At 32.7% G+C, this 17,571-nt stretch overlaps 1 pseudogene; it reads left to right on the top strand.

The window, feature by feature from the left end:
• Positions 1-12,935: 12,935 nt before the first annotated feature.
• Positions 12,936-13,038, top strand: LOC126892982 (U2 spliceosomal RNA; annotated as a pseudogene).
• Positions 13,039-17,571: the final 4,533 nt, after the last annotated feature.

Genomic DNA, 17,571 nt, shown 5'->3' with positions numbered 1-17,571 from the left:
TGTGAAATATTCTAGCATATGTAAAATATTAAAATTAAAACTCGATTTTAGAGTTAGGCTTTCTTAACATTTCACTTTTCGACTCATTTAATTATGTGGGATAATAAAAAAGTTATGTGCGTTAACAACTATCCATGTTTTTCATCAATAAATTCTCACAGTAGGGGAGGAAAATATGCTAAATTTGCAGTTACTCGAGCGTTATGGGGACCTATTGGATTATGAAGAGTATGTGCTAAAACCAGAAAAAGGTTAAGTTAAGTTTTCCATATAGTGCAGGACTTTTCATCTTTTAATTTAATTTTCCATTTGAAACAATCGGTATCTTCCGATTATAGCGCGATCTATCCATAATTCGAAAAAATGTGTCGAATAAAAGTTGCTTATTTTTACGTAAAGAATCCAAATCTGCAATAAAAATTGGGGCTCCCAATAAAATATAAATTGGGGCTCCCTGTATATAAATTTTATATACAACATCGACGAAAAATGAACATCAGATCGAAAAACTGCAAAATACACGTATTTAATATTTTTCAAAAATCTATCGAATGGCACCAAACACGACCCCCCCCCCCCACGGAGGTGGGGTGAGGGTTATTTAAAATCTTAAATAGGAGCCCCCAATTTTTATTTCAGATTTGGATTCTTGACGTGAAAATAAGAAACTTTTATTCGCAACATTTTTTCCAATTATGGATAGATGGCGCTATAATCGGAAAAAACGATTGGTGGAAATGGAAAATTAAATTAAAAAATGGAGAGTCCCACACTTTATGGAAAACTTACCTTAACTTTTTTTGGTTTTAGCACCCACTCTTCACAATCCAATAGGTCCCCATAACGCTCGAGTAACTGCAAATTTAGCATACTTTCCTCCCCTACTATGAGGATTTATTGATGAAAAACATGGCTAGTTGTTAAAGCCTATATCTTTTTTATTTTCCAACATAAGCAAATGAATCAAAAAAGAAAATGTTAAGAAAGCCCAAGGCTATAATTGAGTTTTAATTTCAATATTTTCTATATGCTAGAATATTTCACAGGGTGTTCCGAACTTTAAGAAAAATACACAGTATGATTGTTACACCCGGTATAAAATGACATTTACCTGTCTAGCCACAATATTACTACACCGATATTCTTAAATAATAAGGCTATAACATACTAAAAGAATCACTCAAATCGGACAACAGGTTTAGGAAATTCAAGCCATCAAACATGTCCCATTTTTAAGGTGTTCGGCTCATTTTGCCGGTGTGTGTAGTTTCCCACCTTTAGACATCTGTGACAGGAGTAGTTTATAAAATTCTCCTGTCACAGTGACAGTTGTCATACACCTCCGACATAAAATAAATAACATTATAATAAATAAAACTTCATAATATACAGTGATGAGCGCGCTAATAACCGGCAAAATAGCAAAAAGATGGAAAATATAATACATTGCAAAACAAAAAGAGATAATACTAGTGGAGGTGGAAATGATCGTTATAAACGTATAGATAATTAACATTATATTACATAGTTTCCCACCTTCAGACATATGTGACAGTATTTTATAAAATTTTACTGTCACAGTGACAGTTGTCATACTCCTCTAATACGTCTAAAGGTGGGAAATTATGTAATGTAATGTTAATTTATACGTTTATAACGATTATTTCCATCTCCACTAGTTTCATCTCCTTCTGTTTCGGCAATGTATTACGTGTTCTATCTTTTGCGCTATTTTGTCGGTTATTAGCGCGCACATCACCGTATGATATATATTATAGGGTTTTATTTTATATTACATATATGATATTTATGAAATTTCATTTGTTGTGTAACCTGTGATATTATTGTTTATATTATAAATAAAACCGATATAAATAAATAACATCACTTTTTATTACATAAAACAAACAATTTCTTCTGATCAACGGTTTGCTGGCTTTTAATGACCACCTTCCCTTCAAGATCCAGCCAACTTATTTGTTAATTAATACAGTTAAATCCATCCTTGCCATATGTTCCCTATTAGCAATAACTGAGAGAAAAAAGTATGATAGTGCTTACTTCTGAAATCATTCCTTATCCGGCACCATTTAGTTTATTGTAGATGCTGTGCATATTATAGACAGCGACACCGGTCATCCAGAGTAGATAATAAATTTATTGTGAGAACGTCTTTTATTTTATTTCTTAATATAGACTCACACATGCAACCCATTCATCAGTAAAATATTTTATTGTAACACGCTACTACATTGTCTAATATTGCAAAATTTTATGGACTGGCCTACCGAGGTTAGATACTAACCTGTAGGTGTGTACTATGGAGAAGAGCAGAGTACGAGCACAGCCAACTTTACAGGTAAAGATAACGGCTTACCGTTCAGAATTTAATATCGGCCCATATTTCGCAAAGACGTGCACTAGCAAAATACATACTTAACATTGAGTCCCTGGAGTCCTTTATTTAATAAGCCATATTATTAAGGGTAACGTTCAATTTAAAATTCTTGCGGCATATTTTCATAAACAACAAAAATGCAGAGCCAGCTTAATTAAATCCCGAAAAATTAGAGGAGGGTTTATACACTATCTTTATACAGGTTATTAATAAACTTCTTACACAAACTTCACAAAATTATAATAAGATACACCACTACAAAATTAATTTTGCTCGGGAGCTATTTTTGAGTCAACTGTAATTGATGTTTTATGTCAAAGTCTCTTTTGTGAGAGATAAATTAGATGACAAAATAAAACTTTTTCTAGAAAAACTTGCCAAAAATATACTTTTTCTACGGCCGTGCTAAAACAGGCACTTTCTCTCACGCATTTTGTTCCCGAAAGTTGCACTTTCCGGCACGGCGTGCGGGAAAGTACCTTGTAAATGAAAATACTTTGTAATATGGCATTATAATATATTATAATACATGCAATTAACTAATATATAGATATTATTTACTAATTTATTTCAAATTTATCTTATTTTGTTCATGTTTTAATTAAATTAACGCGATTATTTCATTCATAGGAGATTCTGACCAATAGAAAGCTACAGAAATCTAAATCAGACTGATAATTTTTGATAATTGCCCGTCGTCAAGTATATTACGTCAGATGCCCTTCGTTGCTACGAAAAAATACATTCAGTGACATTAATTACAATTAATGTTTTAAAAATTATAAAAGTGATGACTTTCGACCGTCAAATATTTATAACAACTGTGTGTTTAATTGTAGGTACTAATTTGTACTTACATAAATAAATTACAATAAAATTTTGGTTTTGAACAGTTTTATTCATGAAATAATCGCAACAAATTGCACTCGATCTCTAAAATTAATATGTATAGAATTTTAGAGCTCTTGTGCAATTACTACTGATAATTCGTTGAAATAGAATTATTTTGACATGATATTAAAAAGTCAAATCAGTGGACAATAACACTGGTTTTAAATCGTCGTCATTGAAACAGATATCGTCGTCATGGTAACCAATTATATTGAAAGTTTGATTTTGACAACCTTGTCAAAGAATTAATTTGAGTATTTTCACTCCTAAATAAAAATCGATATAACTCTATTTTTTGTGGCTTTTTTCCAAACGTACGGCCCTAGAAAAAATATTGTTCCTAACTCATGCGGAAAGTGTCTTCCCCGCACTCGACTGCTTGCCCGAACTCCGCTATCGCGTCGTTCGGGTCAACGACAGTCTCGTGCGTGAAAGTATAACTTTCCGCACTAGTTAGGAAAATAACTATTTTAACGCTTTAAATACACATAGTCTCATTTGAAAGCTCTATAGTTATTTAAACAAATTATTGTTTAAACAATTCTTTTTTATAATTTTACCGGACGGCCGACTGAACGGTTTCAGCGGCTCTGATTTCACCCCAGAACAATATGTCATCTGTGTTTATATTTCCTTGATAAAATAAAGTCTATTTAATATTAACATGAGTTTTTTTGATTATTTCATTCATAGAGATTCTGACCAATGCGAAAACTGCAAGATTCAATGAGAAACCTGCAAAAATAAAAATTACCTCGATTATTTTTTAATGATTTTAACTTCCAATCGTATAGTAAGATATTTATAACGTGTTTAATTCTGTCCAATCAGATTAAAATTATACTGAGAATTATCTACTGTAGAAAATTACCGATAGAATTTTAACATTATGCCCTAATTGGTAAAATATTTCTAACATCCATGTTTTAATTGGCATCTTTAACCGATGTTTCCTTAACGTACCACGTATATAGGGCTTTGACCCACATATTTTTGTAAAATTATATCTTGGTGGTTAGCATGTAAGCTTCACGTGAGTATAACCGACAGCTTTTTAACCCTAGTAAAATTTCAATCGTTGCATTATTTTATCAGTTTATATTCATTTTAGGTAAGCACTGATTATGACTGGTAAACCAGTCAAAAACTAGTTCCCGATTGTGATGTAGCCCTTTTTAGGGATTTTAAATATACCTTTTATAAAGGATTTACTGTTTTTTTGTATTACATGGTATACAGCCAACTACAGGAAAACTTTTTCCTTGTGAAATTTTTTAAATATGAGAATTATTGTGCATTTCACAGTAGAAGCATATAATTTGGACCACATATACTACACATACAAATTTAAAAATGAGGCCATCTCAGATTTTGCCTTTTACAAAAAAGGCAAGCATTCAAAATGGCGACTATACATATGTGACTAATAGCACGATAACTTTTGAACTGAAAGTCCGATTTCAACCAAATTTGGTATAAAGCTTCTTTTTTTATGTATAAGATCGAGCTCTAGAGTCGGAAGATTCGGTTTACCAGAAACTTGTGTTTTTCCTGATTTTTTTTTGTAAAAATATGTTTTTTATTTTTTTAATTCTTTCATGATGTATATACTAATTTTTCAAAAAGGTAATACCGGCGTTGAAAAGAGCGTAAAAATATTTTTTAGGAAATATATTGAACTCTTTAATTATATTAATTACCATTCAATAAATGCATAGCGTATCTTCACATGTAGGTACCTATGTGCAGCAGATTAGTGCAAATAATAATATAAGAATTTGTGTGCATTTAATGGTAGAAGCATATAATTTGGACCACACAAACTGCACATACAAAGATTCAAATTTAGATATGAGGCCATCTCAGATTTTGTCTTTTACAAAAATGGCGGGCATTCAAAATGAATCTGCCGCTCATAGGTACGTGAACATACGTTATGCATTTATTAAAATGGTAGTTAAAATACAGCGGTACCTCGATATACGAGCGCACTAATATACGAGTGTTTTGAGATACGAGCCGCCGAGCGAGCGATATTTTGCTTTGAGATGAGAGTAAAATTTGAGATACGAGGAACCGCTTTTTATTAAATTTAATTTAAAATGCATGCCTCTTTTTGACTACCTCCTTTTAACTTGCATTATAAAATAAAAAGTAGTTTTACTGGTAATAGATCTTTACGGCTCCGCCATAAAGATCATTTTACAGGTCTGTACGTGACTATTACTTGGACCAACAAATTAAATAGACATTGTAAATTAAATCCGACAAAAATTCGTATTCCGCGTTTCCATCCCAACCATATTGCACCCTCGATCTTTGTGTAATTTACACTGTGTAAATTTTTAGTACTATAGACCTAGACCTCAGTCTGTCGGCTTTGCTTGTTTTCGAAGTATTTTTGATAAAGTTGTTTCACATTTAGTTTTATAATTATGGGTTCGAAGAAGATGATGTCGATTGAATTAAAACGTAAAATCATTGAAAAACAGCATTGAAAAACATTTTTTGGGACTGGAAGGGATTAATGACATTTCAGTTAATTTCAATGGGGAAAATTGCTTTGACATACGAGCAATTTGACATACGAACAAGGTTACGGAAGAAATTACCCTCGTATGTCGAGGTACTACTGTAACTAAAAAGTTATATAAAATAAATAGAATATATAAATACAGAATATTTCCTAAAATAGTTATTTTTCTACAACCACTATTCAAAGTGCACTTTTCTGCACGGTTTTATGTTAGCAAACTTGATATTTTCTCACAGTATAAGATATTTGACATTAGTGTGCAGAAAAGTGACGTTTCTGTGCCGCAAAGTGACGTTTCTGTGCCGCAAAGTTCTTTTCTGCACAGTTGACTACCTCATTCTGAGTAACGTTATATTCTGTTTACATCCGTGGACTACCGCATTCTGAGTAACGTTATATTCTGTTTACATCCGTGGTTAAACTTTAGACAAATATATAACCTATAAGACAATTATTATATTTAACTATAGCATAGAAACTAAATTATGGATGTTATATATAACAGCGCTAACAGGCCTTATAGGCCTACGGCTTCTAAATTCTGGATAATATTTCTCCATTCTGTTCGGTCCTCTGCACTCTTTCTCCAGTCCTTCACCCCGATTTCTTCCAAATCCCTCTCTGCAGCCTCTAACCATCTCTTCCTTGGTCGACCTCGTCTCCTTTTTCCCAATGCTCTGTCATTCAATATTCGTTTGACGTTTCTAGTTTCTGGCATTCGAGTAATATGTCCCAGCCATCTAACTCTTTGGGCTCGTATTTTTGTCGTTATTTTTGGTCTCCCATACATCCTCATTACTTCTTCATTTGTTCGTCTCCTCCAGGTTTTCTCCGCTATCTGTATACCTCCAAAAATTTTTCTCAGGATCTTCCTTTCCCATATCTGTATCTTCTTCTCCTCTTGTTGATTCATTACCCACGTTTCGCTCGCATACAACACTGTGGGCCGTATTATCGTTTCATACATTCTGATTTTCGCGTTTATTGATACATTTTTTGCTTTTAATATCGTGTTTAAGGCACCCACAACTCGACTTCCCTTCAATAATCTTTTATCTATTTCTTTTTCTTCCCTTCCAGTACTGGTTACAGTCATTCCCAGGTATTCTGGTAGGTTCTTCTTCACGTTGTTGTTCTGTGTTATCCTGTTCATGTTGTTTTATTTCCTGGGGTTCTGCTTGTTTATTTTCATTTAATAGTTCTTCAAAATACTCCGCCCATCTGTTCAATTTTTCTGTTGTTTCTCCTAAAAGCACACCGTCTTTACCTCTACAATAACTTATTTTACTCTTTGCAGTTCCTCGAGATTTTTTTACTTCTTGGTAGAAATTTCTTATTTCCTTGTTTATGTATGATTCTTCTATTGTTTTCAACTGTTTGTCAAGATGTTCTCTTTTCTTTTTTCTGCAGATTTGTTTTACTTCTCTTCTTGCCATTTTATATTTTTCTGTAGTATCCTGTGTATTATTTTTGTCTTTTTCTATTTTTGCTTTATTTCTACGTAGATAGATAGATAGATAGACATTTATTGTTTTTAAAAACTACAGTTTTATAACAATGAGTTTAGTAAGTACAGAATATAACTAACAACTAGTCTAGAACATAAATAACTATTAACAAATTTAAACAAAAGTTAAGCGCTATCACTAACTGAAATGGAGAACTTGGTTTTTTTAATAAACACCAATGAAGGAGAAACTGAAGTACAGAATATAACTAACAACTAGTCTAGAACATAAGTAACTATTAACAAATTTAAACAAAAGTTAATCGCTATTACTAACTGAAATGGAGACTTGTTTTCTTAAATAAACACCAATGAAGGAGAAACTGAAGCTTATTCATTTAAAACAAAAGATCTAAGTTTTATGATATTCCAAATATATATTGAAATTGCTTTCAGAGATATTATAGTTACATTATTAAGACAACCAATAAGGTCGGTGCAATTATTAAGGGGGGCCATATTAACCGGTTTCATTGAACTGTAAATGGGACATTCAAACAGTAAATGTTCAAGAGTTTCCAACTTGTTTGTGTTACAAATAGTACAGATTTCAGATGGTCGTATATGATATGTTATACCATTATAGGTAAATTTTAACACATGGCGATTAGATGTTCGAAGTTGCGCCATGGCACGAATGTATTTTATGGGAATTTGAAATTCCAGATATTTCTGTACTGAGGTATCTACGGATAAATGTTTGTAAATAGTTGAGAATGTTGACATGGAGACTGCTTGAATGTCTTCTTGATGAAGCATATCCATATACTTTTTTAACATGCTTTTCTTGTTTTTTAATAGCCAATCAGAGATGTTTTCATCCCAAGAAAATTCATAATCTAATATTTGAAAATATTGCTTAAACTGTGAAACCCAGTTGTATCTGTTCGTATTTATTGAATTATTTGCTGAAGAAATTTGAAGCTGACGCAGAAAACAAATAAGAGGAAGTCTTAAATCATGCATTTGCGATAGCTTGATAAGCCAATTTAAAGTTAGCTTGAAAATAGTAAAAGAAATTTTTACTCTTCCTGTCTCCAACCTAACAGCATAATCAGGTGTATTGATACTGAGATGTAAAAGTTTTTTAAAGAAAGTTATTTGTATTCTTTCTAACTGGTCAGCATATCTCATTCCCCAAACGGGCACACAGTTCATAACAAGGCTTTGAACTAGCGAATCGAAAAGTTGCACACGAGATGTCCAAGAATTCATTTTGGTTTTAGCCATTAAACCTATCACGTTACCAATTGCGTGTTTTGCTCTTTCCACTGTTGTATCGGCCATTGCTTTAAAAAGTGATGTTGTGGTTAGGGTGACTCCAAGATATACAAATTTGTTAACAACTTCTATTTTTTCATTCTTATATAGGAACTTAACGCCTTTATTGCCAATTTGACCGCTTCGGGCAAATGGAAGAATTTTGGTTTTGCCAACATTTACAGTTAGCTGGTTTTTGTCACTGTATTTTTCTAGATAACTTAAATTTTTACCGAGTTCAACTTCCGAGTCACAAAGAATGACCAAATCATCAGCATACAATAGCATTATTATTTGATTTTGGCTATCAATGGAGATACCTTGTGATCCTTGACTAATAAAAAACTACGTAGAATGAAGTAAACACTTCTGTTGTATATAGGTATATTATAAATTTATTAAAAAATTTTAAAATTCATCCACAAGGGAGTGGTTGTACAAAACGTTTTCGGTCAAACTGACCATCCTCAGTGTAAACGTCCAGTGTACAAGTAATTGAAACTAGCCACTTGAATAGGTGTAAAACCTCAAAATAACATTATTGCTACATTATGAGCTGTATAGTAATCGACAATAAGTCGATGTCTTAAGATTAAAAATGTATCACATGTGGATGTATGTCATCCTTGCTCGGAATTAGCACAAGGTTGTGATCAGGTGAGAGGTTAACAACCAACTCTCACCTGATCACAACCTTGTGCTAATTCCGAGCAAGGATGACATACATCCACATGTGATACATTTTTAATCTTAAGACATCGACTTATTGTCGATTACTATACAGCTCATAATGTAGCAATAATGTTATTTTGAGGTTTTACACCTATTCAAGTGGCTAGTTTCAATTACTTGTACACTGGACGTTTACACTGAGGATGGTCAGTTTGACCGAAAACGTTTTGTACAACCACTCCCTTGTGGATGAATTTTAAAATTTTTTAATAAATTTATAATATACCTATATACAACAGAAGTGTTTACTTCATTCTACGTTGTCTTAACAAAGGTATACAGCCAACTACAGGGTTTACCCTTTTAATGTTTTAATAAAAAACTGTTCTATATCCGCAATAAATAAACTAAATAATAGTGGACTCAAAGGTTCACCCTGTAAGACTCCTGTTGAAATATCAAATGGTCTTGTGTAGCCGCTTGGAGTTTTGATGTACATCCTAGCATTATCATAAATGTTTTTCAAAATGGCTATTATTTTAGAACTCACCCCAAGGCCAAATAGCTTTTGCCACAGCAAATGATGGATAATGGAGTCAAAAGCCCGCTTATAATCTACAAAGGCAGCGTACACTTTGCGTTTTTTCAGTCGTAGTTGCAGTTGTACAGCAGAAGTGAGGGTGAATACATTATCAATGCAACCCCTTGATCCCCTGAAACCCGACTGACATTCGGGAAGAACATTATTTACTTCAACCCAATCTCTGAGTCTGTTTAACAAAATATTAGTAAATATTTTTTCAACACAATTAAGTAAGGCAATACCTCTATAGTTTGCTGGATCATCTCTGTTGCCCTTTTTAAATATCATAGTAAAAATGACTTCACTCCAGTTATGCGGCGTAATGGTTGTTTCCAGTATTCTATTAAACATGCCCGTTAAATACAGTATCCAATTATTTGGAAGATTTTTAAAGAATTCATAAGAAATATGGTCAGTTCCAGGTGCTTTACGATTGGGACAGTTATTTAGGACTCTATATATTTCGTCACTGGTTATAATAGCGTCAAAAATGGGATGTCTTGCATCAAAAAAACGGGCATTATGATATAGTTTTGGGGGATATATATTCGAATAAAATTGCTCCCATACGTCTACATCGATAAAAGAAGTATTGTGATTTTTCCGAAATTTCCTAATCACTGACCAGAATGTTTTGGAGTCCCTGCTGTTTGCAAGTTGAGAATACAGGTTATGAAAATATATATGTTTTTTCTTTTTAATTATTTGTCTATAGGCTTTTTTTGATGTCAAAAAATTTGTTTTATAGGGGTCGCGGAAGTTATTTGATTTAGCTGTTTTGAGGCTTTGTTTCATGTTGTTTTTAGCTGAGGTACATTCATGATCAAACCATGGAGGACTTTGCCTGATACACGACGGGAAAGATTTTTCTTTACAAAGTTGTAATTGCGAAGCAGTTTCTTTAATTGCTGACATTAGATTATTGTATAGTTCCTGTGCATCAATATTTATAGAAAGAGACGTTTTATTCGAATGTTGCATAGAAATTTTATAGAAAAAGGCAAGGTCAGTATTCCATTGATATATAGTTTTTTTTTTGTATAGGAAGTGCTTTTTTGAAACGACTTTCTCGAAAAAAGTCGGAAACGCAAGTTACCAGTATACCAAAGTGGTCAGAAGGGCTGTTATGGTTCATTACACATAAATCTTGGATAATAGGTATTGCACTGTTCTGGATAAATGCTAAGTCAATTACACTATTTCCAGCTTTGCTAATGTGAGTAAATTGTGCCGGTGTATCAGACTCAGTCCTCCCATTAAGTAGACAGAAAGAGTTGGTGTTCATGAAGTCAATAATATGGCGCCCCTTAGTATTTAAAACCATGTCATTGCTTAGACGATACTCCGATAGATTTGTGCCCTCCAGCATCTCTGGCGGAACTTCTCCAATATCTGATATTCTACTGTTAAAGTCACCGCCAATTAGAAGCGGAACATCGAAATGGTTTTCTAGAATTTCCGACAGAGATACTTGAAAAAGTTCTATAATATACACAATATCTAAGGACGGTTTAAAATATACTGTGCAAATAATAATAGACTCTTCCGAAGGAGAAACCAGTTTTATAAAATATTTTATTAAAATTTTTATAAAATATGTAGATACCACCGCTTGCTCTGCCCACGGATTACTCTTTCGAAGCAGGACTACTTATAACATTATAGGATGACAAAACAATTGACAAATTATTACACTCATTAAGTAGCCATGTTTCAGTAAGACATAAAACCGAAAAATCATCGTAATCTCTAACAAATTCATCCAGATTGGCAAATCCTTGACAGTTCCAAAATACTATTTTGAATGATTGCTATTCAGGTACAGATGAGTTTGCCCCACATAAAGCAGGCTTTGAAGTCTTGAGTCCCTTTTCACGTCTAGGTGATTCCTGTTCCTCTCTATCACGTTTGGTTGTTCCTCTTGTAGTAATTCTAGGTATTTTGTTTATGTATCTAATCGTTAAATTTTTCTCCCCATTATCTATACGACTTTGTAGCTCTGTTCGTAATTCAGCTAGATATTTTGACTGGCAAGGTGTCAGATCTTGTTTTATGTATATGTTTGAGTTTGAGTTTTGATTCAGTTTAGATTTATTTTTAAGAACAAAAAGGGCATCTTCACTGGACATCATAGTAACTTTCAGCGGCCTTGGTTTCATATCTTGGCGAGGAAAGCCAAGCCGGCGATGCGAAGCTATTTGTAAGTTAGGAGCTACCTGATTTAATATTTGTTGTGCATTAACTTCATCGGATTCTGTATTTTCTGGAACACCCATGAGCAAAACATTTTTTTCCCTTTGTTTTCTATCAGCCAGCTCTATAAGGATATTTTCGGGAGGAGAGGATTCTATTTTCTGGATTTTAATTTTTAGCTGTTCGTTTTCTCTTCTTAGAACCGCTATTTCCGAGATGCAAGCGTCAATTTTTGCCGACTGAGAATTTACTAAATTATGTAAGTCAGACATTCGAGTGTTACATGTTGCGATAGCGTTACTTAAATTAGCAAGCTGAGCCATAATTGCGTTGAAGTGCATTGTGCTAGCATCTGCTTCTGTGGTACAATTTTGACACTTCCATGTCAACAAGGTTGCAGGTGAAAAATTTAAGGGTTGAGGTTGAGCACAAACACCGTGCCATGTTGTTTTGCATCCAGAACATTCCAGTTTGCTACCATCTGTCGGTGTTATAATTTTATGGCATGCCTGACAATTTAAATCCATTATAGTAATATTAACCGTACTATTAAAGGTACCACTAATTACTTAAGTTTTTGTCTAAGGCAATACTCAAGTTTCAATTAAGTAGATCGCTGAAATGTAGATTGTATTTCTTGTTTAAAAATTGGGTTTTTCTCCTTACAGGTGTGTTTATAGTAAAAACTATTCAACTGTTCTAAGGCAATATTCTGGTTTCGATTGAGTAGAACGTTGAAATGTAAATTGTATTTCTTTTTTAAAAATTAAGTTTTTCTACTTACAGTTGTGTTTACAATAAAAACTGTTTAACTTTTAACTTATATTGGTTAAATTCACAAGCCACTATTAAACGATGTTACCTCTACGGCTGCTAGAACTAAACTCCTATTTCTACGGCTTCTCGGCCTCTGGCTAAGATCAAAGTGTAGTATCTGTTCTTATCAGCTTATTTCTACGTATCAATGCTATTTTACAATCCTCGTCAAACCAGTCTCTTCGTTTCTCTGCTTGTACTTTTCCTAGACATAGTTCCGTTGCTTCTGTCATCGCTATCTGTATATTCCTCCATTCTTCATCAATATCTTCTGCGGTGGGGTAACGAAGTCTTTTATTTATCTCTGCCACAAATTTGTTTGCCGTTTTTTCTTCTTTAAGTAATTCTATCTTGTATGTTAATCTTTCTTTTGCTGTTCTTGGGTTTCTTGGCAGCTCTTGTTTAAGTTTGGCTATCGTTAGAATATGATCGCTATTGGTATCTGCCCCTCTGTAGCTTCTGGAATCGGTAATTGCTCTGATATGTTTACTTTCTATTAATACGTGGTCTATCTGGTTTTTTGTCCTTCCATCTGGAGATATCCAAGTTATCTTATGAATATCCTTATGGTCAAATCTTGTGCTTACAATTTTCATTTTATTTTCTGTTGCAAATTCAATTAATTTTTTCCCATTTTCATTTGATTCCTTATGCAAACTTTTTCCACCCGTTATACTTCTGTAAATCTCTTCTCTTCCTATTTTGGCATTCATATCTCCTACGATTATCTTTATGTCATATTTCTGAATTTTATCCATCAAATTACTTAGCTTCTCATAGAACTCTGTCTTGGTTTCTAGGTCTTTTTCTTCAGTGGGGGCATGTGCATTAATGATGCTAATTTTTCTGTACTTTCCTCTTATTCTTAAATAACATATTCTATCTGATATTGCTTGGAAGTCTATAACTAATTTACTTATTTTTTCTGTCACCATAAATCCAACTCCAAAATATCTGTTTGTCCCACCACTCTTAAAAAAGGTTCTTTTTCCTATTTTGACTATTTCAGTTCCCAACTGTTTTGTTTCTTGTAAGGCCAGGATGTCTACTTTGTAATTCTCCATAATATTATCTAAATTTTTTAAGGCACCCTCTTCGTACGTACTTCGTACATTCCAGGTTCCAATTTTTATTATTTCCTCATGTTTTTCTTTATTTGTATCGTTTTTTCCCTCATTTTCCAAAGTCGTTATTCCTTTTTTTGCCATGTCAATACCATATTTCAGCCGCTGTTCTTCGTTTATTAGTTTTTTGAATTTTCTATCAGCTGTTCTCTCTCCTCGTCCCATATCCAGATTTTGCCATTTACTATTAATTTCTTGTAGCCGATTTTCGTTTGCTTACCTTTGCTTCTTTCTTCCTTTGCTATTTTAGTTATTTCCTTTTGTATTTCTTTTTCTTTCGATGTCAAATCGTTGTTTATATAGATACGGTCTTTATGCTGTTTTAGTTTACTTTTCTTGTTTAGGATTTCCATTTTATCCGTGAAAGTTTCTGTCTCTATTGCGCATACTGTTTCTCCTATTTTTGTTGCACTTCTTAGTTTTATTTGTGTTTGCAACTCTTGGGCTATGAAATTTTCCATTTCTTCTTTTAATTTCTTATCATCATTTGTTTGTACTTTCAACCCAGTTACGATCAAGCTTTTCTTTTTGCTAAATTTCTCCAGTTGCTCCATTCTTTCATGTAGCAATTTTACTTCTTTTTTTAGTTTTTGATTCTCTACTTTTACATCCATTAACTCTTTATTGGTTTGTTGTTGTTCTTTTCTTATTTGTTTTATTTCCTGAAGCATTTCATCATTTTTATTCATGAGCTCTCTCATCATCGTAATCATAACATTTTCCCTGTCTTCATTTTTTTCGTTGCCTGCTTTGCTTGGTGACCGTTTTGTAATTTTACTTCTATTAAAACAATCATCCAAGTTTTCTCTTTTGCGTTTCGTTTCGTCATCGGTTTCACTTCCTGTGTCATTATCCTTTCTTTCCATTTTCTAAAAGTGCCCCGCTAAATGTTACAATTAGAAAAATCTGTATAGAATACAATATAAAATATAAGGTTAGTTTAAAAAATAAACCTATATTAGACACAATCTATAAACTTAATTTAGAAATTAACTTTAAGCCAGTTCGTAATCACCGTAAAAATTAAAATTATTGATTTTTAATTCTCGCACTATTTTAGATTTATTTTATAAGTCCGACTCTGCACTGCGAAAATAAATCAAGTCTGTTTGACCCATCAAAACTTGAATTTCTTATCAGTGGTTTTATTTTATTTATATTGTTCGAATAATTATTGGCATCTAAAATACCTGTTTACAGTAAATAATGGAGAGATCTTACTTTTTCGATGCTTTGGACGATTTATTTTCACTCACTAGTGCACTTGTACTTTTATTTACACACTGTGTTAACTTGGCGATTTATCTATTCGTAATTCCAATGGAAATTGGATTATTCACGGAACAGACGTTAATCAACCTCACAATTTGCCTACCAGGACCGTACTCCTTTTTTTTGGGACTGGAAGGGATTAATGACATTTCAGTTAATTTCAATGGGGAAAATTGCTTTGACATACGAGCAATTTGACATACGAACAAGGTTACGGAAGAAATTACCCTCGTATGTCGAGGTACTACTGTAACTAAAAAGTTATATAAAATAAATAGAATATATAAATACAGAATATTTCCTAAAATAGTTATTTTTCTACAACCACTATTCAAAGTGCACTTTTCTGCACGGTTTTATGTTAGCAAACTTGATATTTTCTCACAGTATAAGATATTTGACATTAGTGTGCAGAAAAGTGACGTTTCTGTGCCGCAAAGTGACGTTTCTGTGCCGCAAAGTTCTTTTCTGCACAGTTGACTACCTCATTCTGAGTAACGTTATATTCTGTTTACATCCGTGGACTACCGCATTCTGAGTAACGTTATATTCTGTTTACATCCGTGGTTAAACTTTAGACAAATATATAACCTATAAGACAATTATTATATTTAACTATAGCATAGAAACTAAATTATGGATGTTACAACTGTTTTATTTTACAATTTTGTTCTTATTAAACATTTTATAATTATCAAATAACCAATAAGGATTTAGCAACCTGTGCAAGAGACGTCGAATGAAGTAGGTTTTGTGTAAATCCGTGACTGCATAAATATAATGCCAATAATGTGTAATAATTGTTTAAATTGAAACAAATTAAGGCAGTGCATTAATTTTTTAACTGATTTCTGTGCAATTTATTTAGGTATAAGGAATTTAAATTGATTAGTAGGTATTAATTAAATACAGTTTAAAATTTATCACATAGGTATCTATTATAATTACTCGTCGTTTGGAAATTGTGATTTTTATTTTTAGGAAAAACTGTGCTTGTAGAAAAAGTATAGTGTGAAACACGTGCAGAAAGGTAATTTCTCACTCGTTTGAATTGCGGCACTCGCTTGCGCTCGTACCGCAACTTTTCAAACTCGTGAGAAATTAGTACCTTTCTGCACTTGTTGCACAATATACTATTTCCTAACAAGTGCAGAAAGTCATTCTTTTCCGCACGCGACTGCAGTTTGCCGAACGACGCGAAGCGGGAGTTCGACAAGCAGTCGAGTGCGGAAAAGAGACTTTCTGCAAGAGTTAGGAACAATATTTTTTCTAAGAGTCCTTAAAAAATTACCAAATCTTAATCAATTAATTTAATTAATATGAAAATACATACACAAATTAATTCTTTGACAAGGTTGTCAAAACCAAACTTTCAATATAATTAGTTAGCATGACGACGATCTTGATTTCCATGACGATGATTTAAAACGACTGTTATTGTCTACCGATTTGACTTTCGAATATTATGTCAAAATAATTTTATTTCATCGAATTGTCGCGTTAATTTCATTAAAACAGGAACACAATAAGATATATTTGAAATAAATTAGTAAATAATATCTAAATATTAGTTTATTGCATGTATTATAATTACTTTAAGGTCATATTAACATATCAAAATTACCACGCGTGCGGAAAAGTAAAAACCGCGTGCAGAAAAGTAACACGCGTGCGAAAAAGTGAAACTTTCTAAACTAAAATGCATGCGCGAAAGTAGACATTTTTGCACGCTCGTAGAAAAAATATTTTGCAGTCTTTTCAATGGCGGTATTAGCTTTTTGAAATATTTATATATACAGGGACAGGGTGAAAGAATTGAAAAAGGAACAACATATTTTTACATAAAAAAACAGTAGAAACATATTCTTCCGGTTCAAGAACTCGATCTTATTCATCAAAGAAAGAACCTATATACCAAATTTGGTTGAAATCTAAAGTCTCGTTCAAAAGTTATCGTGCTATTAATCACATATGTATAGTTGCCATTTTGAATGCCCGCCTTTTTTGTAAAAGGAACAAAAACTGAGATGGCCTCATATCTAAATTTGAATCTTTATATGTGTAGTATATGTGGTTCAAATTATATGCTTCTACCATTAAATGCACAATAATATTCTTATAATATTTGCACGAATCTGCCGTACATGTGAAGACACGTTATGCATTTTTAAATGGTAATTAACATAACTAAAAAGTTCAAAATATTTCCTAAAAAATATTTTTGCGCTCTTTTCAATGGCGGTATTGACTTTTTGAAAAATTAATACATACAGGGTGAAAGAATTGAAAAAATAACAACATATTTTTACATAAAAACCA

This window comes from Diabrotica virgifera, chromosome 9, assembly GCF_917563875.1.
Source record: "Diabrotica virgifera virgifera chromosome 9, PGI_DIABVI_V3a".
Lineage (NCBI taxonomy): Eukaryota > Metazoa > Arthropoda > Insecta > Coleoptera > Chrysomelidae > Diabrotica > Diabrotica virgifera.
This window is presented reverse-complemented; position numbering and strand designations above follow the sequence as displayed.